We start from the raw sequence: 27,874 nt of genomic DNA, 5'->3' as shown, positions 1-27,874 counted from the left end.
GATAATGGAAGGCATATATGATGTATATTGTATGCAGTGACATAGTCACTGTTAGATATCTCTTAATTGGTATTAGAGGGTCTCCTTGTGTCAAAAACACATAACAAAGTTGTTGGTGTTATTTGTGTGTTAATATGACATATACATAGAGCATCACTGCGCGGGGAACGAACGTAGAAATGCCCTACATGAGACACAAACTAAAGACACACTCTTCACTCAGCTCATTTTGCGCCAGGTACATTTCTCCGACGGGATAAGTGAAATAATACGAGCGCCACAGGCAAGGGGCACAGGCCGTGCCACTCCCTTCCTTACCTGGTTTGGCTGGTTTCGGAGGCGGTTTGGACATGTTGGTTGCAGGGCGGGAGGCACTCCGCTTCCTCTTTTTCTGCTCTTTTACTTTAAGAAAGAGGACTTTATAGCCAGGCGAACAGGGTGATAACCTCTGAACTGACAGCAAAAAAAAAAAAGGTTTTGCGTCTGCGGCTTGGAGGTGTCCTCCAGTTCGGCAAAGGTCCGGGGTCCGCTGACTGCCAATCCCTGGGGCTATCGGATCCGCCGATGCTGCCTGCACTGCTGTCGGCTCACACGGAACCTCCTCCTGCAGCATGGAGGATGCGGAAGCGCCCGCCTGTCAATCACGGCAGGGGGAGGAGCCTAAGCGGTACCGCGCAGGGCAGGACTGAGGGGGGAGGAGGGGCAGAGCTTCCGTATATAGTCAGCGAAAATTCGGCCGTGTTTAGTGTGGAGCTACAGGAGTGACGTAGCCGCCCCCCCAAACAAGCAGGACAGGAGGAGCCAACCTTCCCGTCGGTAGGTTCTGTGACCACTTTCAACTGATTTTTAACACCCTGGCACACATGACGTCCTTGTTAAACATGTTTGTGCTTCACGTTTGCATCTCCGTCCGTCATGCCCTGATGTTGCATAATTCTATGTACAATAAAGTGGTTATGAGCAAATCAGTTAATCTCCCAGTGCTTAAAACACAAAAATGAATGTGCCGTTTTGTAATAGAATCTGTGCTCCTGTAAAGCGCTCCAATACATTCAAGTCAAGTACGCGCTATATAAAACTGCAGCGGAAAAACCTGCAAACTCCTTCATGCAATGCCCGCCCTATTTCATTAACGCAATTTGATAAACATGGGTTTTCCCACAGATTAAGGCATGCACACGAGGCATTCGGCAGATTAAACACACGTGTCAAACGAAGTAAACCCCGGAAGTCCAAGAAGCAGTAGCAGGACTCAATTTTTCTGCCGCCTGCCAATGACAAAGGCGTGTGTTTTCTATAAGGTAAGATGGGTGACAGCCTGTGTAAGCAACTGGATCGCTCCATACCTTGTTAGTAGGATTCTGGGGTAAGAGAGAGGGCACTATTGTGAGGTACTGCGCCCAACTCACATCCAAATTTTCAAAGGAAGGTTACACGGGTCATACTTGTCAAGAGGCCACATTCGAGCAGTGCAGGAGCCACGGGGCAAACGAGGGGCATTAACTGAGGGAGTTGAAGTCGTTTGAGCTGGCATACATGCCAACAGCCCTATTTAGGCGGGAGACACATAATTTTCAAAGCTAAAATGGCTTTATTACAGCGCTATCCTACCTGAATATTATTTAAGCGCTATCCCATCTGAATTTTATTGCAGCTCTCTCACCTAAAATTGCCTCTGTTTTAATGTTCGTCAATGAGCACAATAAATTCTCCAGATTTGTTTTAACTGTTTCTTTTTCCTGTTTCGAAATGTTTGAATACATGCCAACATTTTGGAACAGGAAAGTGGGAGATGATTAAAAAAATAATCGGGAGAATGTATATCTCCTGTTGACTTCTATTGAAGTCTGAATCGGGTCTATTGTCATGTATGGGCTACCTGTGAATATAATTGTTTTCCCTTACTTGTCAGTAACACAGAGGAAGCGCTATAGCAGTTAGAGAGCATGCCAAAAAGATTATGCACTGGCCTGCGGAAGCAAGTTACTAGCAGTGCACAGTTTCAGTCACACAAGACCAGTCCCTGTCTGTAGAAGCCTGCCAAGGAATTGGGATTTTGCATACAGGAATCGGGAAGCGGGAGACTACCATTGAAAACGGTAGTCTCCAGCCTAAAGTGGGAGGGTTGGCATATATGCGCATGCTCTAATGCCCCGGGGTACGCCAGACTATGGCTTTGCAACTGTTCTAAACATAAGCAAATGAATGAATTGTACAATAATATAGCGCATCATAAACCTCATCAAGAGGTGTCCCACCGTTTCTCACACCTGATCCTTAAATAGAAACAAAAGAGAGAGTTAGAAATTAGTGGACCTTCCATTTGTCATTCTAGTTTTAGATCAAATATATAAGGCTTCAGTTTTCTCAAACTAATGAAATTGATTTGAGATCTCAGCCACAGAAGCATGCTGTTCCATGCCATTGCTGGTCACTTAAAGTGATCAGTCCCCCATTATTTAGGGCTCGCCTGCTGATGCGCATGTGCATAGCTGGCGAAGCTCTATAGTGGCTTATACAGAGTTTAAACAACTGGCGATTACATGCAGTGCATGTGCGCATTTCAGGTCATTGCGCAAGCGCAAGCCTAAAAAGCGCGTGCACAATGCCACCAGCCGCCTGACTGCCAGCCTCGCATTACCACATCAAAGGCAGCCCAGCCTCCCTCCCACAGCTTCTCAGCGTGCGCTAATTATTCACGGCCGCCCCAATCCCTGCTTGTAATTCTTCAAGGGCTGGCATTATGAGCGCCGTAGTACAGGGGTTCCAATCCAACAATGAATTATTCTAAGAGAATTAAACAGGAACAGTGCAAGGATTTTCAGCACTCCACAAAGTCGTACTTTGCCGCTTGAGCGCTCCGTCCAGGGAAGAAAAATATGATTTTCTGTCTTTTTCTTAAAAAAATTGCCCTTGCATCGCCTTAGGGGGACTTCTGGCCCTGGAATCAGTGTTCGTTGGAGCTTACTGCTGAGTTTCTCAACAGATGAAGCAGCAGCTCCAGGAACTGTGGAAGAAGTGCACGGCTTTCACTTTGCAAATTGTTGCTTCACGTTTTCAATGACGTTACGTCAACGAGGTATGGCCTCATAAAGGGTGGCAAAGCATTGCTACAATTTGTGCGTCACAGGAGCTGAGGCACGCACTACTTCCAAATCCTCTCCAATGTCCTTTTCAGGACTGCACCATTTGGCCACTTTCAATAACATGAGCAATTATGAAAATTATGATTTACCGTATCATTTTGGTAATTCGAGTTTGCATACGTAAAGCCAACCACATTAAGCAAATCTTGATTTTCAGATGCGAAGTATGAACATCTGGCACCTGTTGATGCACCCACGACACAGCTCCACCGATGCAGCCACCACACAGCTCCACTACAAAGCTCCACCGAGGCACCCACCACACAGCTCCACCGATGCACCCACCACACAGCCACACCGATGCAGCCACCGCACAGCTCCACCGACACAGCTCCATGATGCACCCACCACCCAGCTCCACCGATGCACCCACCACACAGCTATACCGACACAGCTCCACCAAGGCAATCACCACGCAGCTCCACCGAGGCAATCACCACGCAGCTCCACCGAGGCACCCACCACACAGCTCCACCGAGGCACCCACCGCACAGCTCCGCCGAGGCACCCACCGCACAGCTCCGCCGAGGCACCCACCGCACAGCTCCGCCGAGGCACCCACCGCACAGCTCTACCGATGCTCCAACTAAGCTCCACCAATGCACCCACCACACAGCTCCACCAATGCACCCACCACTCGGCGCAACCACAGCATCACTCCTCGGCGCAACCACAGCATCACTCCTCGGCGCAAGGACAGCATCACTCCTCGGCGCAAGGACAGCATCACTCCTCGGCGCAAGGACAGCATCACTCCTCGGCGCAATGACAGCATCACTCCTCGGCGCAAGGACAGCATCACTCCTCGGCGCAAGGACAGCATCACTCCTCGGCGCAAGGACAGCATCACTCCTCGGCGCAAGGACAGCATCACTCCTCGGCGCAAGGACAGCATCACTCCTCGGCGCAAGGACAGCATCACTCCTCTGCGCAACCACAGCATCACTCGTTCAAATATATTCTTTCAATGTTTCAAGCTGTTTTCAAGCTTTCATGCTTTATTACAAATCACAAAAAGATGTTAATATTTCACTTCTGTTCTTGGATTTTCGTCACAATAAAAAACACTGAACATAATCTTCACGAACGTTATATACAAAAGTTTAAGCTATTGCCATTATAAATTAAATACATTATTTAAGTATTAATTATTTAAAAAAATTAAAAGCCATTGTTCTTCGTAATATCAATACATCTAAGTCACATAAATACAAAACATGTTGCATTACAGGTGCCACATTTGCGAAAGTTATAACTATTGGCATAGTAAATGACAAAGCTATTAATTTAGCCATTTCAAAAAATAACACATAAATAAAAAAAATCATTTATAAGACCAATAGCTCAAACTTTCCTAATGCGAGCCCTATTGCATTTTCAATGCTTGTTTTATATCTATAGATGGACATTATTTGTTGAGATGTTGAGCTTAGTGTTTGTGTAAGTGAAGACAGAAAGCAAGGCATGTAATTGTTCTTCCTGGGGGCCATGGAGTGCTTTATGACATAGGCATAATGCCTTGAAAATCTGTGTTTGCTCAACCAAGACCAGGAAAAGGCATTTGATACGTTGACACTCTCTTTTATGTTCAAGGTTTTACAGCACATGAATTTTGGTCCAAAGTGCAGGTCATGGATTACTTTATTGTACTCAAATTGTTACAGCAAAGTCATGGTCAAGGGCACATTAACAGATACTTTTCTCATTTTGTCAGGAGTAAGTCAAGGATTCCCCTTTGCCCCCACTCCAGTTTGTTTTGTTCATCAAACCCTTTATTGCAACTCTGAGGGCTGATAAGATGCTTAAAGAGATTTCTTTCTCAGGAAGAATGGTGTGTTCTGTCCCTACTTCTACCTATAGGGATAAGATATCTGTTTTTAGTTTTGATAACATTTCAATTCAACAGGTATTGTGGTATTGCAGTAGGTTTTTGTTATAAATGAAGAGAGGCGGCACTCCAGCGTCGTGTAGGTTAGGGTCTTTAATTGAGCAGAGACGCAGAAAACCCAACCATCAAGATCGGGACCAAACGGGCAACAAACCGCCGTTGGACCGAACACTGGACATGTCACAAGATCAGGAAGCACGAGCTCAGCGCGCAACATAAGCTGAGGCACAGAGTGAACAGGGTGAATATAACACATCTCTTTTCCTTAAACAAAGAATGAAGAAAATGCAACAAAACAAATTAGACAAGGACTTATAGCAACCTATTGCAAGGAAACAGGTGAGACACAAGGAAAAACAATTCTGCATGAAGAAAAACAATTCTGCATTGAACACACTGCCTTCTCTTGAGAATACAGGGCCAGGTAACACAGGCCATGTAACCCCACACCCTGCCTTAAACAAACAAAATTAAACGAAGTCTTTTAAATAGGCAGGAGCAACCCTTCTGCGAAGAGGTCTGCAAACCCCTTCAGCAACAACATTTCTAGTGACTGGCACAGAAGAAGCAGGCTTAACCTGTTTCTGGTAAAGTGCCACCCTGCGGAGGTTCCAAGTTTGTCCATTCTGCAACTTTATGTAGTTGCCAACTACCGACTTCACTTGGTAGGGCCCCCTAAATTTGTTGAACATCCTCTGATTACCGCCAGGTTTCACTTTTACCAGGTCCCCTTCAGCTATGTTAGTAGAGACACATTTTTCCGGGATGTTGCATCCCACCTTGTTTACTCTCCCATGTAGCCAGGTAGGAATTAGTTTCGTACCCGCCGACCTCCCCTTCATGAGCTCAAAGGGTGTCATGGACATGTTGCTATGAACTGTTGTGCGGTATGCCCACAGCATTTCTTTAATTTCCTTCTGAACTGAGCGGCCTGAGGCTAAAGCGAGCTGCATAGTGCCCGTAACAAGTCTATTTACCCTTTCGCAAAGTCCATTCCCTTGTGGGTTGTAAAGCGAAGAACGCAAATGCTTCAAGACCAGAAATACAAAATAATCCTCCATAATGGCAGAGGTAAGCTGTGTGCCATTATCTGTCAAAACCATGGAGGGGATCCCTTCACGTCTAAAGATCTCATCAAATACCTTGACAGTGGACTCAGCAGTGATACTCTTCATAAAGGCAACCTCCACCCACCTGGAAGCCGAATCCACCAACACCAAAGCGAATTTCTCAGAATCCAACAGGTCATGAAAAGGACCTATGAAGTCAATACAGACCTTCTGCCACACACCATCGTCAGAAACAATCTGTCCCATGCCATCCTTACTTGCACGAACCTGTAACCTCTTTTCAGACTCCTTGCATAACTGACATTGTTCAACCCAACTCTTTACTTGTGCATCTACTCCCGGCCACCAGAAGTCAGCTTTGATGCGCTTGCCAGTAAGGGTTTGGCCTAGATGGCTCTCATGCGCCAAGGCAATGATACGGGGTCTAAGGGATACCGGAGGTATATATTTTTCACCCCGCACAAGAATAAACTCGCCCTGTAAAGAAATCTCCTCCTGTAACTGAACATAACTCCTAAGAGCAGGTGAGACCGTACTTTGCCTTGACACCCCTTCCTTGCACATCTTAATTAGACCTTCCATGACAAGATCTTTTTTCATTTCCTCCATCCATTCCCTCCTAGATATAGAACTGGGTAAATCACTTTCCAAGTCATCTAAAAACGCGACCACACTCTCGGTCACCATCTCTTTAGGCTGCTCTTTAGTGTCGGGCAACCTAGATAAGCAGTCCGCAACACTGTTGCACCAACCAGGTAAGTATTCCACATTGCATGTGAACTCTTGGACACTAACAGCAAGTCTCGCTAACCTCCCTGAGCAATTTCTAATTCCCCCGGGGGCTAGAACCTTCAACAGTGGCTTGTGGTCCGTTCTGAGTGTGAATGTGATTCCCATAAATACACTCGGAAATACCGAGTTGCCCATGCAGCCGCCAATGCTTCACGCTCTATGACCGAGTAATTCCTTTCGGTCTCAGTCAGAGAACGCGAAGCAAACGCAACAGTGTTTTGTTTACCATCCCCCTTTTGTGTTAGAACCGCTCCAATCCCAACAGAGCTGGCGTCAACAGTGAGGATGGTGTGATACGACTGTACAAAACTTGAAAGAATATTAGCATCCAAGATGTTTTGTTTGATCAATAAAAAGGCATTTCTCTGATCTGCACCCCAAGCAAAACCTTTCCCTTTCCTCATGATGATACGCAAGGGTTCTACCTTTTCCGCAAAGTTTTTTACGAACTTCGCATAGTACTCAACCATGCCCATAAAAGACCTTAGTTTGTCTTTGTCATCAGGTTCAGACACATTACATATTGCACTTACAAGGTCTTTTTGGGTTGTATCCCAAGGCCAGACACGTGATACCCCAAGTAATCTACTTCCTCAACAGCAAATACACATTTTTTCCTTCGCAATGTCAAACTAGCCCTTGAAAGAGCGGTAAGGACTTTATCTAAAATAACATTATGGTTATCAGTGTTCAAACCATGAATCAGGATGTCGTTCTGGAAAAATACTACTCTTTCAATGTCTTTGAGGACATCTGTGATGATTCTTTGGAAAGCACTTGCTGCCGAGCACAGGCCAAAAGGAAGTCTTTTGAATTGGTATGTTCCTTCCGGAGTAATGAACGATGTAAATTGCTTTGAGTCCGGATGAAGCTTTACCTGGTGGTATGCGCTGCGAAGGTCCAATTTTGAAAAGATCTTTCCTCCACCCAAACTCAGGACAATTTCGTTTGTTTGGAAGTGGAAAGTTATCCATTATCACGGCTTTATTAAGACTTCGCATGTCCACACAGAAGCGCAAAGATTTGTCCGGTTTCTGTGTGATAACTACTGGACTCAACCACTGTGTGGCCTCCACAGGTTCAATTATGTTATCTTCCAATAACTGTTTGATAATCTTTCTGACCTCATCTCTAGCGGATAGGGGTATTTTCCTCGCGGTGTGTTTCACAGGTGCTACACTCTTCTTGGTTTTAATAACATGTTGGTAACCAACAGCCTCCCCCAATTTCTCATTGAAGATGTTCTCATGTTTCTTAAGAATGGCTTCTAAGTTCCCATGAACTATATTGCACACGTTTTCCCCATCCACACACATTACAGGTGGATCGGCTCTCGGGTTCACTCTTATATTTAGCTCATATTGGTGTAACCATCCCAATATTGCAGGACCATGTGGGGATACATAAACCTTTCCCTGAGTATTTCTCCCCTTAAACTTAATATTGGCCTCAAAGAATCCAAGGACACCAATGCTCACCCCTTGATAACCTCTCAGTGATGTCAGATTTTACTAGATCAGATTCGCTGCAAGATGAATTATACAATTTCTTAGGGATAATTGTATAGAGCGACCCAGTATCCACCATCAAGTTCACTACACTCCCATTCAGCTCAAAATCCGCTTTAGGCCCAGATAGGACAACACCCTCTTATCTTTTGGCTGCCAGCAGATGTAATCATCATTACTTCCGCTTCATCATCCGTAGTTTCACTCTCAACCATAGCAACCTTTCTTGCGCTATTTGTTCTACACATGCGTGCATAATGCCCTTTCTTCCCACATTTTAAGCAATCCCTAGACAAAGCCGTACAATTTTTAGAATCAGCTAAGTGAAAAGGGCTACCAAATCTGTTACAGGAACGTGTGGTCTGTTTAAACTTGCTTGTAGTCCCACTTCTATTAAAAGAGGTTGTGGGTTTCCCCCCTTTGTTTGTCTCCCTTGTATTAAACCCATGCTTTCAGAAGCATCTGCCTGCAAAGTTGCAACTTCCTGACTACTTGTGTGTCCCTGTTGTATTCTCTTGAGCTCTTTCATACATCTGTCGCTTTCTTCAGCAACTTTAGCAATAGTGATAGCCTCAGTGAGAGTGGGGTTTTTGGCTGCCCACAACTTTTCTTGTGTTTTTTTGCTAAAACATTGCACAATTGATCCCGAATCATCTCCTCCTGTATGTTCCCAAATTGACATTTCACGGAAAGTTCTTAGTCTAGAGACAAATTCATCTATTGTTTCATTTTCCCTTTGAGGGGCAGTGTAGAATTTATGTCTGCGCATTACTACATTTTCCTGCTTAGCAAACCTTGTATACAATCTAAATAGAGCATCTTTATAAACATCATCAATGTCTAAAGGCGGATTCAGCAAATATTTAAATATTCTTTGTCCCTCCTTCCCCAAAGCACCCAGTAACAAAGCCTTCTTCCTGATAGCAGAAAACTTTGTACCATCCAAGGCTATAATGTAATTCTCAAACGCCTCACACCAATCATCCCATTCCATGGATGGTTCACCCAGGGCACTTAGGAAAGGGACAGGGGCTTAAATAGTATTATTCACATTCATAGTGAGTGCCTTAGATTAATCCTTACAGCAATGTAAATAGCTTACTCAACACAATTCACTGAAAACATAAATCAGGGCGAGTGGCCCAGATAATTCTTGGCAAGTGAGTGAATCACTGTTGTAGGTTGACTAGGTTCGTAATACACCAATTTAAAGTGTGTGTGTCACTGTCGTTTACGTTGTGATTGCATGACACACTGTGACGAAATTGCTTTAAAGTGAGTGTGTCACTGTAGCCTGAGTCTATTTCCAAAAGTGGCCGTTTTTAATGACGCTTGTGTTTGTTTTAAAAGCACTTCCCTTCCTCGAGTGCGTTTCCCTTTGAAATTGTTCCCCCCAGTGGTGGGGCTCACTGGTGCTGCTTTTCCGTTTTACATTTATTTCCCCTTTAAAAGTAATAACACCATGGGGGCGCTGTTGCCTGCGTTGACGGGCTGAGGATCAACAGTTATGGCTCCGTCACGCCTCACACAAAGACAGATCCTTTCTCGGTGAGTGATTTCACAACATACCTTCTCTTGAGGCTTACGTTACTTGTCTTTGATTAAGCGATCCTCCTTCACGAGGCCGCAGGTGCTTCCCTTGGTCGGGTTTTCTTTTACGCGTCGTTTCTTCGTCAAACTCTGCCTTTGCCTTCTCACGTTAGCCTCCGCCTTCGACTGTCGCCAAAATGTTATAAATGAAGAGAGGCGGCACACCAGCGTCGTGTAGGTTAGGGTCTTTAATTGAGCAGAGACGCAGAAAACCCAACCATCAAGATCGGGACCAAACGGGCAACAAACCGCCGTTGGACCGAACAATAGACATGTCACAAGATCAGGAAGCACGAGCTCAGCGCGCGACATAAGCTGAGGCACAGAGTGAATTAGAAAGAAGACTTGATAGATTAGGGCCTTAGGTGCGAGATCGCATCAAAGTTCTTGGTCTGTGTTTTTTGAAAGGGTGGTGACATGCAGACTTGGTCAGAAAGTATGCCCAAGGTAAGGCAAAAGATCGTTTTTTGGAGTCTGAGGTCACATACTATGACTAGTAAAATTCTTGTTGCAAAGGCAGAATTTCGATCAAGCCTTTTGTATGTTGCTGTTGTTTTTCCCCATCCCCGAAGCTGCCTGACATTAATACAAAGGAAGGTTTTTCAGTTCATTTGGGGAGGGAAGGAAGAGCTATTGGCTTGTTACCATTTTTAAACCTTTCGTTTTGTGGGGCAAAACATTTCCAAACATTGACCTCCGTTTACAATCCTTCTTCTTTATTTGAAACATGATAAAAGGGAGCTTTTGTCAAGACAAGGAAAAACAGAAATGGTCTTTGGTTTTTGGTTCTTGGTTCAATTGTCTGGTGTGCAGAACATGGGGCATGGTAGTATGTAGCAGCCTGCCTCAAACAAAATCCTGCCCTTTTGCTTACTTTTAAGCCATGAAGTGCATTAAGAAGCACAATTTAAAAGGTAATCCTTTTTGGCCTGATTCACCCAAGCCTATTCACAAAGCAGTCACTGGGGAACAGCTACAGATACCAGTCAATGGGTTTTCTGATCAGACTTCAAGAACAATTTGAGGAAATGTTTCTGTAAAGTACCTGTTAAACGCCATCACAACCTGGCATGGACTACAGTATATTGTTGCCTACCTGTTAGGACTAGAAGCATGTGCACCCTCACCTCACTACAAGTACCAGAATGCATTGCCATAGAGGGGGATTGTGTGCGCTGTCCCATACTGCTTATGGGGCTAACCATGTGGCATGAGGGGAGGCTCAAAGCCTCCTCATGAAAGATGGCGGTGCTTGGTTTTCTTAGCTGAACCCTCAATCGCTAGCCGTCTTCCTCTCCTTGTCTGGAAATCCTGAATTCCTGTAATAAGTGCATACTGAAGCAGAGAATCCCGTGTTCCCCGTGACTGTCTCTGCCCTTGGATCCGCGCATTCTGCAATATCGGAGTTCCTCCCTCGCTACCCAAACAAACATCCCAAGACATTTTTTTTTTCAATACAATTTTATTGTACTCTGCAGCGCTGTATCTGATACATCGCCGCCCGTGATATTACACTCGCATGGATTACGGAGTACTGAAGCCTCCCTATTTTTGAATCAATACTCCTGATTTCCTGAAAACGCGAGGGCGTGTTTTTCTTTCTCCCCAAAAGCGCTCATGTCCCTTTAAGTGAAACGGGAGGACGCGTTTATTTCTTTTTTTACCAAAGCGCTCAAGCCCCCTTCAGTAAAACACGAGGACACGTTTATTTTGTTGCTTCCCTGAGGCGCTCAGGTCTCTGTCTTGTCAGACGTAGGACGCGTCTTTTTTCTTTGCACCTCATTCCAGGAACATTAAGCGCTAGGTCGCGTTGCTCCTTTGGTCCTGCCTCACTAAACGCGAGGAAGCGTTTCCCGCTTTCTTTCTTGTTTAAAACTATTGGGAATTAAAGAGAGCATTTCAGTTCCCTCCTTGCTCTTTTATTTTGGAGACCACAAATCTACTGAGGGACACCTTCTGAAGCCTTCTGAGTCACCAGGTCAGGTAAGTTTGGATAGCACACAATCAGGGGGAGGAAGTAAGTTTACACTGTACACTGTTGCACCGTATCTTACTATTGCTATATTGTATTTGTTAATCTTTCCTTACTGCAGTGAGATTAGCTGATCTGGAACCTTCCCTGAGCTACGTCACTATTCCTTTGGCAGACCTGTGATTTTGGTCTTTTTCTTTTCGAGAGATATTTACCTTCGCTATGGTGTTCCTTTGAGACACTGTGAGGGTGATATCTTTAGGAAAGGGAGGGATAATATCTTCGCTCCTGAGGAGATTGGATTTCTGCCTGGAGATACTTCCACGCCTGACACTACCCAATTGACCCGGTCGAAAGCTTTAGCAGCATCATTGGTTACAATTGTGAGAGGGGCATAATACAACACCAGCAAGTCAGTAGTGCCAATAGTAAGGTGGGTTAACGTGTACAAATGTCTGCCTACTACAAAACCTTTTTGTTCCAGATTAATAACTGTGTCAATGGCCAAAGATAATCTTTTAGCTATAATTCCAGCGAGGAATCGTACTCAAGATTGCCACATACCATGAGGGAGGAACCTACTTATTCGGTAAATGCATTGAACAAAGTTTTCCAGTATGGAACCAACACCTCAATCAGGTGCTTATACAGCTCTACGGATATCCCATCAAGACACACCGCTTTCCCGTTCTTAAGCCCACTAACCTGATTTCTAATTTCCTGCTCTGAGATTTCTTCGTGGTGAAAAACGCTATACTCCTCAGAAAGATGTTATTTCTCTGTCTAACAGCCAGTCCTGGATTCTCGAAGGGGAGGGGTCATGACCTCCTTATAGATTCTTCTGATAACATTTAACATTTCAAGTTTTATTTCCTCATTTTGACTCAGAACCCTCCCTAAACCTACTTCTACCAGCCTATCAATATTATTCTTGGTGAGATCAAACTTGGTCTTCCAAGCTAAAAGAGCGCCACTAATTTCTCTATATTCAAAGTGCTGTAAACTGCTGGCACCCCACCTAGCTAGCTTGGATTTTTTGGTCAAGGCTAACTTTATAATCATTTTCCAGTATCTTGAGCTCCTCCCTCAATTTTGAGCTGTCTCGTAGTGACCCTGAAGTCGCCTCATGCACTTCCCTTTCTTTCTGGGTGATGCTACAGATAAGCTAATTTTCTCTCATTTGCGCCTTTATCCTTTCAACATGCAACAGTTGTGTAATGCACCCCCCAGGTATGCCTTATATCCAACTGCGAAGAAAGATCATCGTGAAGAGGATAAACATGAGAAACAGAAACTGAAGACCCAAACTCCAAAACGAAGGTCCAGAAGAGAAGAATCAATCTTATTCTGAAAGAAAAGAGTAAATAACGTAAAATCAATGATAAAATAGGGAGGGATTAAACTCAAGAGGAGGGATAATATTAGCCTCCGTGTCCTTAATAAAATCCAGATTTCTTGCCCAGCAGGCAGTGAAAAATCTAAATTTTATGGCATGACACGGAGGCCATATTATGCAAGTTTAAAGTGCACTAAGAACATTATCGATCACATTTGGGGTTGGTCTGAAATAACAAGCTCTAAACATACTATCATTAGACCAATCTGCAGCCCTAAGGATATCTTGTAATCCCCCTCCTAAGCAAAAAGCCTTTGAGGCAGAAGCACCTCTGATGTAATGAGCACCAAAAATAGATACATCAACATCACTTTCATGCATTACGTTCTTTACCCATCTGGCTAATGTTAAAGAAGAGACTCCTTTATGAGGAGATCTATATGAAATTAGCAATTGGGATTCATTCATTCTTAAATATTTGGTTCTTCTCTCATATTCTTTTAAACACTTGACCACACAAAGTCTATCATTCCCGGGGAAAAACGGATAAAAGATAGAGGAAGATAAAGTCTTCATTCTCGTCTTGAGGTAAAAGCAAACCCCTTCGGGTTGGAAAGCCCTGCTCGAAATATCTAAAGCCCTAACGTCTGAAGTTCTTCTAATAGATACCAGACATAATAAGACAGTAATTTTAAAAGAAATGCGTTTAAGAGAAAGGGAAGAATTGTCTCCCCATAATGATAAAGTTCGAAGGACAAGGGTAAAGTCCCACAGGGTGGTATATTTGGGACAAGGAGGGTTTAACACCCTCATGCTTCTCATAATTTTTTTAGTTAGGAGATTCTGGCCAACTGATATTCCGTTAATTAAGGAATGACCAGCCGAGATCGCGGATCTATAAACGTTGACAGTTCTGTAAGACAGACCTGAAGTGAAAAGGTCCGAAAGGTAATTAATAACATTGACTAGGTCAGTTGAAATGGGATCGTAACATCGTTGAATGCACCAGCGAACCCATTCGTTCCATGCCAGTCTATAAGCTTTCCTTGTGCCAGATTCCCACGATTCAGAAATCAGTCTGAAAGCGTTTGACGAAAGCCCAGGGACTCTCCATTGTCTCCTGAAATCTTCCATGCCGTCGGAGTTAGAAGGCCCTGCTCTACAAGGGGATGAATGTGACTCTCTGGATCTAGAAGAATTTCCTTGAAGGAAGGAATCAAAATGGGAAAATATACGCTCATTTCTAAAAATGATCGGGAACCAAGCCTGAGACCTCCAAAGAGGAGTTATCACGACCATGCTCTGTTTGTAACGTCGAGCATGAAGGAGGAGGCGAGGGAGCATTGAGAATGGAGGGAATGCTGTTGACGAGTTCCCACATCTCGCTCCCCAGCCTTCTAAACTTGCATCTGATTCTATTATTAGGTCCGGTACTTCTCCGAAAATGGTCCTGCCATTCCATGCCTCTAAAGGAGTTCGGTTCTCGACTCCTGGTTTAGTGAGATCAGTGTGGAGTAGGATCGATTGGACCTCAAGTATCCCGCTTTCAGTCTCTGAAGTGCCCGATAATGTAACGGGCCCGGGAAGATCGCTTGAATCGTGGAGGAAAGAAGGCCCAGGATTTTGGCCAAAGTTCTCAGGGGAAAAACCTTCATAACAAGTATTTTCCTGAGTTCCTTCCTCACTTTCCTCACTTTGTCGCTCGGAAGACGAAGTTCTGTCTTGACCATGCCTACCAAGAAACCCAGAAATTGAGTTTGTTGAGATGTAATTATACATGACTTTTTCAAATTTATAACGAAGCCTAAGTGTTTTAATAGGTGTATCGCGAGATCCGTGTGAAGTAAAACGGTCTCTCTCGACTGACCCATTATGAGGATATCGTCGAGGTAAATGATCATTCTCACTCCCCTTTCTTAGCCAAGTGGCGACGGGTCAGAGTACCTTGGTGAAACACCAGGGGGCGGAAGATAGACCGCAAGGGAGGCTGCAAAACTAGTACAAGCTGCCTTCCCATGTGAATTGAAGAAACTTCTGATGGGGTTTCCAGATTGGTATCGTCGGGTAGGCGTCTTTCAGGTCGAGTCTTGTCAACCAGCCTCCCTTTCTCAAGACGTCCCTTAGGAGGTGTATTCCCTCCATTTTGAAATGTTGATAGACCACCCATTGGTTGAGTTCTTTCAGGTTTATCACCGGTCTTTGTTATTTGTTTTTTTTTTTCTACAAGGAATATATTGCTGAGGAAACCCACATGAGAGCTCTCGATGATTGCACCCTTTTATAAGAGTTCCTGAACCTCTTGAGATACTAACGCCTTGTCCTTGGTAGAAAAGGTGATTTCTCTGGGGGGTCTCGTCTGAAGAGGAGTGCCGATAAAATCTATTTGGTAACCCTTCACAGTATTGAGGACCCACTGATCTTTGGTTATCAAGTTCCAGTTCCCAGCGAATTGGAGTAGCCTCCCTCCACCTTTGGAGGGTTATCTGAAGGGTCTGACAAGGTTCTTACCTGCAGAGAAGGAGCGTTGTCTTCGCTCGCCTCGGAAGAATCGACCATGAGATCTCTGCCTCTGGGGATAGAATTGACCGAAGTTGCCTGAGTTGTTGTTCAATCTCCCGCCTCCACGGGACATGAAGGGTCTTGAATTTGAGTTTCCACGGCCAGGGAAACGACCCCGCATTCTCCCGGCCCGTGTAAAAACACGATCTTGAAACACACTTAATATCCTTTTGGGATTTTTGTATAGAGCTAAATGCCCCGACATATCTGGCCATATCTTTTATAAACTCCTCGCCAAAAAGGAAGCCTTGAGTATTCTGGCCACCATCGTTTTTTGCCTGTTCAATTAGTTTAGGATCGATCTTAAATAGGACCCCTTTCGTTCTTTCTATGGTTAAGGCCGTGTTGGCATTGCCAATAAGGCATATGGTTCTTTGGACCCACTCCCTGAGTTCTTTTGGGTCGACTTGGCAGTCCTCCAGATATGCCGATTCCGCCATCTCAAATATCTTTGTTATGGGACCAATCGTGTTGAGGAGGCGGTCCTGACAGGACCTGAGGCCTTTATCTAATCCCCTTTTTTGGGACTCGTGAAGTCTTAGATATGAAGGTTACCACTTTAGGGTCAAGTTCAGGTGTTGCAGCTATTTTATTAGGGAGGGAGGGTCTGGGGCATTCTGAGAGGAGCCTAGCCCTGACCTCTTGCGGGATTTCTCTTCGTAACCAGAATGAAAGATTAACTCCCACATGTTGGGAAGGGGTCCACTCGGGGACAAAGGGTGTTTAATCAAGAGTGGGTCAAACATAAGGTTTCCAAAGGGGTCCAGTAGACCCATATTTTTATCTAGGACCTTGGATGCCCCATCTGAGCTCCCTGTTCCCCTTGTCTGCGCCTCTTCTTCGTCCGTATTAAAATCAGAGGAATAGGATGAATCTATTTCCGGACCTTGGATGCCCCATCTGAGCTCCCCGTTCCCCTTGTCTGTGCCTCTTCTTCGTCCGTATTAAAATCAGAGGAGTAAGATAAATCTATTTCCGGGTTTAGAATATCGATAGGGGGCTCTGGGCCTTCATCTTGCCCATATGGGGTGCCAGAGGCACCATTCTTGTCACCGTCCCGAGGGCGAGAAGGGGTGGAGGTGGTCTTAGCCTTCTTAGGGTCTTTCCGCTCTTTTCCTCCCAAGTGCCCGTTTTTTGGGAGCCTTAACTGTTCCTGACTGATAGTTGCTAGTAGAAGGGAGCGGGAATGTCAAGGCTTCAACCCTCTTAATAATAGTTTCATCAATAGTCAAGGACCTTCTCAAAGGCCTTATTAACCAATTTTTCTAGATGTCCCTCAATATTAGATATAGGTTCTGACGTCTTTAACCTTATGCTTGAATTGTGGAGTTAAAGTAATATTTTCTCTACCAGATTGGTTAAAATCCAATATCTATGTTAAATTTCACTAAAGTAGTATTTTATGCGTAAAGGGGTAAATCTGGGTGATACTCGACAAAAAACGCTATGAATTAACGAAGTCTGGGAGCAAATGCACCCAACTGTCACTCCGATCGAGATAGGTGACAGGAAATCTGTCCCATCGTCCTAAAATGACGATCAATGCAAAGCTATGAGGAGTGCACAATCTCCTAAAATGGCCACCACGCACGCAGAATGCGTGCGTCGGGCGTTGCTGAGGGCAATTCCTTTAATCTGGCCCCCTCCAAGTGAAGCTATGTGGAGGGGCTCGGAAGTTAAATACACGGTGCGCTCGTCATCTAGTTGAGGTATGAGGAAGCGTGGAGACTGCTCCGATCGCGGGCGAAAGGGGAGACATTACAGGGATATCAGGGAAGGTAGGAGCGTGTAAACGGGATCCTCGCGCCGGCATTTAAATGTAAAAGTCCTAAACCGGTCCGAAATAGAACCGGAGGAGAGCGTTTTTAGGTGAAGGGTGTAAGAACCGATCACCATGAAGAGGGACGCGTCGTAAATTGTACAGGCATACAATAGGCGTTAATTAGTTAAAAGAACGATTTTACATATTAATAAATCGCCACTTAATGTTAAAAACATCCCTCTGGGATCCTGCAGAGAGGTTCCCACACTAGCAATCTCCCATAAGAGGTAAAATACCCATATAAACATATAGGTGGCAAATAACAAAAGTAAATCAGAGCATATTGAGGAGATACTTATCTTTCTGAGCAGCAGCAACAAAGCAAGATGAGATGGTCTCCAAGGAACTTTATACTTATTTAGAATGTTGATTGAAGTTCCATGTTCTTCAATTCTTGCTACTGAGCTGTGGTAATAAAGGATATTTGCATAATATTAGCCTCCGTGTCCTTAATAAAATCCAGATTTTCTGCCCAGCGGGCTGTGAAAAATCTAAATTTTCTCTCATTTGCGCCTTTATCCTTTCAACATGCAACAGTTGTGTAATGCACCTCCCCCAGGTATGCCTTGTATGCGGCCCATACTATCTTCCCTCGAACACGATCAACGTTGAGGTCAAATAAGTCACTTGTTTTGACTAGCTGGTATGTGATCAATGCTAGTACCTGCTCGATGTTTCGCTGCTTTTAGAAATGCTCTGTCCAATAGGAAGTAATCAATTCGAGAATTCTGTCTATAATTTATGCTGCAAAAGGTGAACCCCCTCTGCTGCCTGACTCTCGTGGGCTCTATTGACGGAAAGCTGAGGCTCTCCCCAAACAAAATGGGACATGTGGATTATTAGTTTCGGTGACCGGGTACTTCAATGGAGCACCTTGTCTGTCAACCACTACATCACCCCTACATTCTTAAAGCTTTGCCAATACCTTGCATATTGCTAACATTCGTAGTTTAGAATTCAGTTTAAGCATCATAATCTTATCGCATTTATGAGTTTTGGAACTCATAACTGACTTTGTCTTTCCATGAAAGTATGGTAGAAAATGTGGTCCAGCATTATTTCATGATTGGATGAAAGTTTCTCTTTATCAGACTAAGTTATTTGTTTTATGTAATTTTCTATGTTCTCCCTGTATTACCTAATGGCGGTCGCCATTAGGTAGTTATAGTTAGGACCTATTTTCCATAGGCAATCCGCAACATTCTATTTGGAATAACTTAGGCACCGGTTGACGAATCTTTGCAAAATTTTCAAAACTGGTGGGGCGCTCCGGTCCGCTCCTATGCTGAAAGTCTCGGGGTGATTCGTGAAGCAGGGGCCGAGAAAAAAGGGTTCCAAAATGTGTTTCCCCCATGCAATTTTCCATAGGGACCTTTAGCCGCAGCTACAGCCCGAACTGCTGAAAGGATTTACACCAAATTTGGCAAAGAGGTAGTCCTTAGTTCAGACTAGTGCCTTTTGCTTAAATGGTGCCTTTTGCTTAAATGGTGTAAATGACATTTAAAAGTACATATATATCTATGACCGTGCAGGATCCGCGCACCCTGCCGTGCACGAGCTGTAATCTAATTGGCTGTCAACACTCCAAATCAGGAAGTGTTGGCAGCCATCTTGTGCCTCGGTAGAACCGAGGGCCCGTGGGGGGATTGGGGACCCCTCCACGGTCCCCAACGGAGTGGGCCAGCCCCGGGGGATTTGGTCCCCGGGGCTATGCGGCCCCCCTCCCCAGAATGAAATATAAAAAAAAAAGGGCCAGGCCCCGGGGGATGGGGTCAGTGGGGCCATAAGTGGACACAGGAGGGGGGCAAGGAAGCCCCCTCCAAATAAAAAATATTTGAAAAAAAAAGCCTGTGCCCCAGGGGATGGGGTCCCCAGGGCCAAAAAATTTGAAAAAGGGGGGCTACACAGCCCCCCTTCTTAAATGTGTATTTTAAAAACGGGATCGCGGCCGGAGTCCACGCCCCCTTATCTTATTGCACCACTCTGCAAACGCCCCCCCCCTGGCGCTTTTGCAGAGGGGGATCAAATTCCCCTTGAATCCTGGGGGTCCCTGGGGGCCAACTAGCCCACCAGGAACCTCCAGTATGCGCCAGGGGGCTGCGTTGCAGAGAGGTGTTCTGAGGCCACGACCCCTGTTACACCTCTCTGCAATGCAGCTCAGTGGTGCTTACTGGAGGTACCTGGTGGGCTAGTTGGCCCCAGAGGACCTCAGGATATGAGGGGACTTAATCCCCCCAACTTAAAACGCGCCACAGGGTGCGTTTGCACGGTGGTGAAGGTAGGGGGTGGGGCCCGAGGTGACGTGTGCAAACACGCCCTGTGGCGCGTCTTAAGTTGGGGAATAATTTCCTCTTCAATCCTGAGGTGCCCTGGGGGCCAACTAGCCCACCAGGTACCTCCAGTAAGCGCCACGGAGCTGCGTTGCAGAGAGGTGTTAAAAGGGGCATGGCCTCTGAACACCTCTCTGCAACGCAGCTCCCTGTCGCATACTGGAGGTACCTGCTTGGCTAGTTGGCCCCCAGGGGACGCCAGGATTGAAGAGGAATTAATTCCCCATTTTAAAACGCGCCACAGGGCGTGTTTGCACACGTCACCTCAGGCCCCGCCCCCTTCCTTCACCATTGTGCAAATGCGCCCTGTGGTGTGTTTTAAGTTGAGGAATTAATTCCTCTTCAATCTTGAGGGTCCCTGGGGGCCAACTAACCCAGCCGGTACCTCCAGTATACGCCAGGGGACTGCATTGCAGACAGGTGTTCAGAGGGCACACCCCTTTTTACACCTCTCTGCAACGCAGCTCAGTGGGGCTTACTGGAGGTACCTAGTGGGCTAGTTTGACTCTAGGGACCCTTAGGATTGAAGGGGACTTAATCTCTCAACTTAGAACGGTGACAGGGCGCGTTTACACAGTAGTGAAGGGAGGGGACGGGGCCTGACGTGATGTGTGCAAACACGCCCTGTGGCGCGTTTTAAGTTGTGTAAAAAATTCCACTTCAAACCTGAGGGACCATGGGGGCCAAGAGGCCACTGCGCTGCGTTGCAGAGAGGTGGTGAAGGCCGTGTCCCTTTTTACATCTCTCTGCTACACAGCTCTGTGGCGCTTACTGGATGTACTATGAATTCCGATTTACTCACCTGTTATCAGGAGAGACCTCAGTGCTGCATCTTTGAGCCCAGTACTGATCCTGAAAAGTAATTCTAACCATACTTACCAGTAACTTGAATTTTCTTCCGAAGGCTAACATTGACCGGTTTCACTTGGAAATTCTTCTAAGTGTGGAGGTTAGGAACTTTTAAATATTCACCTAAAATCATCCAAACAACAAATTCTGATTTACTCACTTGTTATCAGGAGAGAACCCAGTGCAGCATCTTTTAGCTCAGCACTTACCCTGAAAAGTAATTCTAACTGTACTTACCAGTAACCTGTATTTCCTTCCTGAGGGGCGGAGCTTGTCGGCAACCTTGATGGCCGCCTGAGCCCACAGCTCCGCCGTGAATAACAACTATCCTGCCAGTATCCTGCATTAGAGCTTCCAGATTGGTGTACCCTGGGGCAACTGGCGCGGCCCCCTCTTACCAGAACTTTAGCTGATCCGAACCGAAGAAGCGGACCTCGCGCCAGAGGGCGGGAAAGCCGCGAGCCACAGTGAAGCGGCAAGCAGAGGGACGTGCAGCGACGTGCGGCTGCGGTGGGCGGAGACACCTCGGAGCTCCGTGGAGAGGCCCGGTGACATTGCGTCGGACTTCGCGCCCGGACTGCCAGGTGAGGGGGGGGACCTTACATCGGAGCGGGCTGCTCCCCCTTCCTGGCCCGCGCCCCCCTGGTCCTCGATCTGCCCGGGCCCGGCCCTTAAACTGCAGGTGCCCCGTGGGATGAGCGGCTGCCCGGCGCGGGTCCGGAGGCGGAGTGCGGGAGGCCATACTCCCGACCAAGTGAAACGCAGAAATGGCAGTTGGCGGCCCGGGGCTGCAGGATCAGCATTGCAGAGGCTGTTGCTCACCCTCACCACTCCCCCCACTTAACAGCACGGCGCCCGGACCCGGGGGCCCTGGTCTTTCGACATGGGCGCGGCTGACTGAGCCTAGTACCACGAACCGCGGGGAGACTGGGGGAATATAGCATCCCCAAAGGAAGGACGCCAGAGGAGTCGAGGCCTACCTGTGAGTAAGGGGCACTTTTCAATCCTCAATACCAGTGGATTGCGGAGCGTGGTCCCCCCTACACGATTGAATGCTCAAGGCCTAGTACTGCTTGCCTTCGCACAAATTAACGGCTCCCCGACGTAGTGGGACTAGCGTGGTTGGCATGGTCCTGGGTTGCCCTTCCAGTAAAGGGGAACACAGTCACAAGTCCTGAGGAGCAACCGGAGGGGAAGTTTGGCCTAATCGTCACAGAGTGCGCCTTGCGACACAGTATAGACACCCAGACACCGCTAATTACCTGAAGGGAAGCCGGGAGAACAACTGTGCCTAGAGGCTGAAACGATTGAACGGCCTTAGTCTTGCACTACAGAACTGACTGGGAAGGAGGCATAGCCTTCAACGTTCGGCGTCTTCCTCGAGTGCTACCTAGTAGGGGTGCATTATAGTTTTAGGCTTAAGACGAAGCTCCAAGATGGTCAAAGGCGACAAAACCCAAAACAAACTGCCATTTGCGCAGAGGAGATTGCAGACCCAGTGGGACCCCTACGGAGGAAAGGGTATCTACAGGGCCAGAAGACGATCAAGCAGCGGGGCTAGACATCAAGGCCATGCTGGTGTCCATGGAAAAGGCTCTGCAGACGAGCATGTCATCGCTGGGCTCCAAGATAGATGCACTCACGTACAGGATGGACCGCATGGCGGAACGCCTGGATAAACACGCCGAGAGGCACTACATGGCGGAAAGGAGGATGACGGAAGTGGAGGAAGCCCAGACAGAGTTAGACTCGGGTCACAAGAAACTGGAGAAGATGATGCAAACGCTGCAAGACCAGACCGATTTAGAAGCCCGTTCACGTCGTTGCAACCTACATATCAGGCCTGCCGGAATCCACACAAACAGGCACTATGGAGATCTTTGTGGAGAAGCTCCTCTCCACGCTCCTGGGGGTACGGTGTGTTCTCAACGATGTTTGTAGTTGAACGGGCGCATCGAACGTTAGGCCCGAAACCGCGCCCTGGGGCTCCGCCTCGCCCCATCATTGTCAAACTATTAAACTATCGAGATGGACACTGCCCTCAACCTTGCCAGAGCTAAAACGTCGCTACAATATGAAGGGTCGGCGATATCACTATACGCGCCTCTTGCACCTTGGCCGTAAAATCTGGGTAAACACTTTATCCCCACAAGCAAAAACTCCGAGAACTGGGGCTGGACTACGCGATGCTGTATCCGGCTAAACTGCGGGTGAACCGACAGGGCCACTCTCACATATTCACTGACCCGCAGGCCCTACATCAGGCGCTGAAACGCTGGTCCCGGGTTGGCGGCAACACTGGGACACAGGAAAATGGGGAAGGTAGTAACCATCTGGAGGATCCGGACTGACCATGAAATCCGAACAGCGTGGTAAGAATAGCCAGCAACGACTGGTCGCTACCGTAAGTGACTGCCTTTTTGAGAAACTTGATTAGGACTCCTGCCAGCAGGGACTGAGGTTATTGGCTGTTACATTGCTGCTCGCGCCATGGTGCAGGGACCTGGGGTAGGTGAGGGGGGCCCGGGAATCGAGGACACCACTCTGGAAAGCTTGCTTAACCATAGTCAGCCACTCCGCGATTGTTTGATGTTGTCGGAGTTTCGGGGGGGGGGGGACTGGGGACTGTGCTCTTTGTACAGAAAAGTGGACATCATAAGATACTATTGCTCTAATGCAGTACACTGTGAGGAACGGCGGTTGCGGGGCAGAGGCTTGCCAAAGTGACTGGTTTATATCCATAGCTTCTGTACTGCCAGGCGACCTTGGCCCCAGCGCGCACCGCACACCGAAGTTCACACTGTTCACGTTGGGATTTCGGGGAAGGGGTGTGAGGGGAGGGCTGGGGTGCTGCAAGGCCAGGTTTGGGAAGGTCTGCTGTGGGTTGGGGGAGGGGATGTTCAATTGTGTTTATGTTTTCCTCCATAGAAGTGGGGGGGATGGTTCTGGGACACTGCATGCACACTGTCCACGGAGGGCTTGAGACGGGATTTGCCTTAAGATTTACAGGAAATTTGCAGAGATGACTAGTACGAGTCAAGGACTAATTACTTTAGAGACAGAGGTACTCAGGGCCCTCACATGGAATGTACGGGGACTAAATGACCACCGTAAACTTAGGAAGGTCTTTAGCTACTTACAGCGTCAAAAGGTAGATTTGGCGCTCTTGCAGGAAGCACATCTGCCACTCACTAGCAGAATGTTCCTTGGCAGTAGCCTATCTAGTAACACCACAGCAGCTGGGTTTACGACACACTCCAGGGTGGTCCTCACGTGGGTTAACCCTAGATCGAAACTAACGCTATCGCTGCTCCTGGCAGACCCTGATGGCCGCTTTGTGCTATCCAGATGCACCGGGAGGGGACATGATCTAATTGTCATTAATGTTTACGGCCCCAATTGTGACTCACCGTCCTTTTTATAGCAACCTAACTCACATTTCCCGCACTTTCCCAACAACGCAGATGATTTGGGGAGCTGACCTTAACCTGGTGTTAAATCCGACGTTAGATAGATCAGCGGGCCCACCACGCAAACTATCAGCGGCGACACTAGCGCTACAGACAGAGCTTCTAGCTATAGGCTTAGAGGATGTATGGAGACACAGACATGCAGAACAGGGCGGGTACATGCATCACTCCGCATACCACAATATACACACCAGAATCGACTACAGGCTTGCGTCTTCCTCGATTTTGGGACGTATCAAGGCTTGCACAGTACTCCCGCATACTCTTTCAGACCACTCACCGTTACTGCTGGTGCTAGAGATGCCAATTAAGAAAATCCCGCCATTTACATGGCGCTTTCCTCCATATTCGCTGCTGGACGAACGCTTCCAAAGGGAACTCGCGGAGGAGATTGATGTCTTCTTCGAGGCCAATTTAGGCTCGGTTGTATGTCTAAACTCTCAAGCGTCCTCAAAGCTATTTGACAGAGATTGCAGCACTTAGAAAAGCATTTAACTGAACTAGAAAGGAGCCAACGGGCGAGTTCTACCACTGCAATAGAGGAGGACATTAAGAGACTAGTGGCAGAATATAACCAAGAGGCAGACAAGGAAGTGCAGCACATGAGGAAATATGCGACCGCACGGACATATGGTGAGGGGGAACGATCTAGTTCGCTACTAGCTAGGATACTGAAAGGATCCAGAGAGCAGGTACATATTCCTGAGCTACAAACAGCTACAGGCGGAAAGGTCTCGGCTGAGTATGAGATTGCGCAATAGTTCAGGAAGTACTACTCTGATCTGTGCTCAGCTGGTCCTGGAGGCTGTATAGACGATATAGCATACTATCTGGAGCATATAAACTTACCTATGCTCACTAACGCGGACCGCGAATTCTTAATGCAACCCATCAACAAAGATGAAATCATCGACGCGCTTTCGAGTATGCGCTCAGGTAGTGCTCCCGGAACAGACTGGCTCACGGTGGGGTTCTATAAAGCGTTCCAGTATAAATTGATCCCGCACTTGTCCGCACTCTTCGATGACGTTTGTGTGGAAGGAAGTATGCCCCAATCCATGAGGGAGGCGATGATAGTTACCATACTTAAAACTGGCAAGCCCCGCAATGCGGTTCGTACAGGCCTCTATCGCTCCTTAATGTTGATGCAAAGCTGTAAGCGAAGGTGTTGGTAACACGCCTTGCGTTGCTTGTGCCACAGCTGGTAGCCCCGGAACAGGCGGGATTTATCCCAAGCAGAAATCTCACTTATAGTATCCGAACGGTGCTGGGCACTATACAACATGTGAAGCAAGACACGAAAGCAACAGCAGTATTTCTTGACATGGAGAAGGCCTTCGACTCAGTGCAGTGGCCTTTCATGGTACGAGTATTGCGGAGACTAGGCTTGGGTGAACCATTTCTGCAAATGATAGGTTCTTTTATATCACCAGCCAACAGCTCAACTTCGACTGAGCAATCTTGTATCTGACCCCGTTCCGATCTGTAGAGAAACTAGACAGGGCTGCCCGCTCTTGCCTCTTCTTTATGCGCTTGTGGCTGAACCGCTGGCATGTGCGTTACGTGAGTATCACAGCACCGAGGGCATTAGCTTCCCTACGTATAAGATCATAATATCAACGTACGCGGATGACACTCTGCTCTACGTACGTGACCCAGAGGTTAATCTAACATCAGTACTCAGAGATGGTGCGCTTCGGTGCGCTATCAGGCCTGAAAATCAACTGGGCGAAGTCGGTTGCCTTTCCCCTGACCCCAGCGACATGCCATTTTGACATGGAATACCCGTTACAATGGACACAATAGTCTGTGCGGTATTTGGGGATACAGCTTAATACAGATCCGGAAATCCTCCTAAGAGAAACTATGGAGTGGCTTGCAGCGGGCTTGAGGATGACGTGGAGAAATGGTGCATATTACCTTTATCCCTTATGGGGCGCATAGCAATCATGAAAATGGTGGTGCTGCTTATTTCTGTTTAGTGCCATCCCGATGGCTCTATTCAAAGCTTTCTTCAAAACTCTAACACAACTTTTACTCAGATTGGCATGGGGAGGCAAACAGCCCAGAGTGAAATGGATCACCCTTACGTTTCCGTACGAGTTGGACGGACTGGGTGCGCCTGACCTGGAGTTGTACTACAGGGCTGCCCACCTGCATACGTGGATACACGGTGATTCAATGATTCCACATGTACGCATGGAACGCCTCTTTGCAGATCCTCTCCCGCTCCCAGCCACAGTATTCAGACCGGTGGCCGGCAGGACGGGCATTCTAGATTCCCTCACCGCAACGAACCATGCATGGCACCACCTCTTACGCGCTCAGGATTGTGATTTATTATACTCCCCTTACATGCCTATTGAATGGATGCTATGGCTGTCACCGCTCGCAGAACGGGAAGTCACGCAGGCATTACATACGGTGGGCATCGCTCGAGCTGGCGACTTGTTTGAGGAGGGCAAAGTGAAAACCTGGGACAAAGTGGTAACTGACCCAGACGCGGCACCGCTGTTAACCAGATTCCAATTCTATAGGTTGCGTAGCGCACTCCTGGAGCTACTTGGTCTGGACATGGTGGAGCTGCCAGAGATTAGGAAACTCACACACGTGATCAAAACGAGCTCCCCACCGAAATTGATCACGATATTGCATAAGATAGCTATGTCGCATAGACAGCAGCAACTCTCGACTGCTTGAATAGCCTGGCAGAGGGATCCGCAGATAACAAGAGATGACTGTATGTGGCGTTATTGCTGCACAAATACTAAGACACTGTCATTGAATGGCAGACACAGGCTGATACATTTTAAATATTTACAGAGTGTATTACACCCCGGAGAGGCTCCTACGATACGGCCTACGACAGTCATCTGAGTGCGACCGCTGCCACGAGCCAACAACTGACTTCATGCACCCTGCGTGGCTGTACCCGGGCATACAGAGATTCTGGGTTAACATATTCTCGAAACTGAGCGAGATACTAGAGATTGAACTGACCCCGGATCCGGCATTGGCACTGCTAGGTCACTCGCGAGGGCTGCCAAAAGCGGTGAGACGACTGGCAGACATGGGATTACTGATAGCACGACGGGTGGTGGCTCTTTGCTGGATGAAAGGCCCCCTGCCGACAGCAAAGCGATGGGCGCATGATATGCTATACTGCTGTACGCAGTCTGAACCCTACAGTGAATTGCTGACCCCCACGAGTCGCCCGAAGTACTTCTGGAGTTTGTACCAAACGCACCTTCGAACTAGAGATCGGGAGGGATGCTGCTGAGGCGACAGGCGAGGAAGACTCAATGCCAGACATTTGTGAACCCACCGAGGAGGAATAAGCAGAGAAACATAATAAACTGACAAGTAGAACAGGAGCTAGTGCCAGGGCGCAGATGGGGAAATGATAGCGGGGGGCACGAGATGACGGTATATAGACATGACACCCCACCCCCCCCCAGGGATTTCCCTGAGCAGGCCAGTGGGGTTATGGGACATAGTCTTACACACTTGGAATGACTATTAGTTCAGCTAATAGGACTAAG

General features: G+C 47.1%; 1 protein-coding gene across 2 annotated transcripts in view; it reads left to right on the top strand.

Moving 5' to 3' along the window:
- Nucleotides 1-683: 683 nt before the first annotated feature.
- LOC147665142 (nicotinamide riboside kinase 1-like) overlaps nucleotides 684-27,874 on the top strand; it is a 265,258-nt gene continuing 238,067 nt past the window's right edge. The window contains exons 1-2 of one of the 2 annotated variants that reach the window (XM_086949735.1): nucleotides 726-816; nucleotides 1,165-1,301. The gene's annotated coding sequence lies outside the window, so the exon portion shown is untranslated. Of the gene's footprint in view, nucleotides 817-1,164; nucleotides 1,302-27,874 lie in introns of both variants that reach the window. The other variant, XM_086949734.1, reaches the window with a different exon arrangement.

Source organism: Lissotriton vulgaris, unplaced genomic scaffold (assembly GCF_964263255.1).
Source record: "Lissotriton vulgaris unplaced genomic scaffold, aLisVul1.2 SCAFFOLD_1042, whole genome shotgun sequence".
Taxonomy (NCBI): domain Eukaryota; kingdom Metazoa; phylum Chordata; class Amphibia; order Caudata; family Salamandridae; genus Lissotriton; species Lissotriton vulgaris.
Note: the sequence above shows the minus strand (reverse complement) of the source record. Positions and strands in the feature narration are given on the sequence as shown.